This window comes from Nanorana parkeri, unplaced genomic scaffold (assembly GCF_000935625.1).
Source record: "Nanorana parkeri isolate BGI_ZX_2015 unplaced genomic scaffold, ASM93562v1 scaffold19, whole genome shotgun sequence".
Lineage (NCBI taxonomy): Eukaryota > Metazoa > Chordata > Amphibia > Anura > Dicroglossidae > Nanorana > Nanorana parkeri.
This window is the reverse complement of record NW_017306287.1, coordinates 1,759,012-1,761,151: the sequence shown is the minus strand read 5'-3', so window position 1 is coordinate 1,761,151 and position 2,140 is coordinate 1,759,012.

The window sequence follows — 2,140 nt, the reverse complement described above, 5'->3', positions numbered from 1 at the left end:
GCCCTTCGGTTCAGTCGAACTGAAGGGCTGCTGTACGGGCTATTCACAATAGCCCGTACAGCAGCTGAAGGCGGCCGAGCAGCTCGACTGAGCCGAAGTGTCAACCGAAGCGGGGAGAGCGGCCTGCCGAAGTCCGGCTTTTCGCCCTGCAAATGACAGCTGGGTGGAGCCAGCCAAGATCACGGCTGGCTCCACCCAGTTGTAATGACAGATCAGCGTCCCCAAATGATTCTTCAGCGTGCTCAGCTTTTCAATAGAGCAAAGATCTTCGGCAACAGGAATGCCAATGAGCAAAGCCGCCTCCATTTATCTCTCGTTATAAATCTCCTTTTAACCATGTGCCTGCAAAATATCGTCACTAGCCACATTTTGCAGTCCGGAACATTCTAAAAATGACATTCATTTTTTTTTTTTGGCCCCAAAATATAAATGTCACAGCTGAGTGATTGAGTCATTATTTCTACTCTTGACAATCACTGAGGAATATAAAGACAATTCTGTTCCTTTATTTCGAGAATATCGGACACACTTACCGGGAAGATGTGTTTATTTACAGACCTCGGCTTTCAATCATTTCTTTATATTAGATAATACTGAAATGCTGTTTTATCGGCCTTTTCTAGCTGGCGCTATTCTACGTGTAATGAAAAACTCAGTGAAAATAGATTTCACTTAAGTGGCTGACAGTTTAGATTATGGGGGAATAATGGCAGTATGGAGGTTATTGTGGAATGATTCTGTAGACAGAAGAGCTGCTGTTTAGCTCGAGGACAAGGAAGGTTGTTTCAGATATTATTGTAAGAAATTGTGTTGCCACAACTCAGCGGCAGTTGAATGAAAAGGAGGAACCTGTGTCTCCATCAATGGACTAACTATCCAAAAAATCTCCTGAATTGAAATCCTGGCTCCCCCTCAGTCCCTTTTTTCTTTATTTTACAACAATTTACATACATCACTTTTTTTAACTCTTGAGTATTTTATTAATTTTCCAAATTACAATAAGACAATAAAATAGCACATGATGCACAATCAGTATAACATACAATTGCATTACAGTTTCTTCCACATTAGCGTAATCAAGTAGTAGGAGGGGATCACTAGAGGCTATACACACTATAATATCAATGGCCCTTCTAATTTGATCCGGGCCTTGCCTATACATACATCACTTTTTACGTTTCTGGCCGGTCACTTGGGCCAATATGACACCCCCCCAGTAGGATGGTCCATGACGCCCTGGCCTCACAGAAAGCGGGTTGAATGATGCTGAGTGTCATTTAACCTGGAAAAAGGCTGGCAGTGGACCGTGGAATGATAGGTGTTGGGCCATTATGGCACACCCCCAGTAGGATGGTCCATGACGCCCCGGCCTCACAGAAAGCGGGTTGAATGATGCCGAGTGTCATTTAAACTGGAAATGGGACCATTGATAGTTAAGTGTCGGAGTTACAGCGTGTGGCAGGGAGAGAAGATTGCATCTTTTTCTTTATATTTACAACAGCAAGGTTAATTATTTTTTTTAAATTTACCCTGAGCTTAAAAAGTGAAGACTATATGTTTAATGTGCCTAAGTACAGTAGTACCCTGAGAAGTGTACTTTTTGTCTCCAATTCCTCTTGAAAAATGGCAGTGCACTTTCTGTGTCTAAAGCCTCATAGCTGTATATCTGCAGTGTGAAATCTCAGGCTAGTCTTTGGAGATTTGGAGTAAAGTTTGGTGATGTCTTTCATGTGCTGCTCCCTGTTCTCCTTGCTGGAGAGGAAGAAGTACCTGATGACCTGCAGTGCTATGATCTCCCTGCTTCTGCTTCATTCATTCTGTAGATCTGGGCACCATCTATCTCTCCTGCTGCTTCTTGATCATTGCTTCACCAGCCATCAGGGCCATCTCTATAATGAGGTGGTTGCCTCAGGGGGCATCTCATGGGGGCGGTAGGTGTGCTGCCACCCCCTGTTCGGTCAGAGCATCCAAGGCTGCTAAGAGCTCTTAGCAACCTGAGACACTCTGTCCGGTGTCCCAGCCAGCTCACTGACGTCACTGGTTGCCAGAAGCTGAGCGGGATTTTCTGGCTGGCTTCTGACAAGCAGTGATGTCAGTGAGCTGGGCTTGACTCTGGACAGAGCCAGAGGTAGAGTGGATC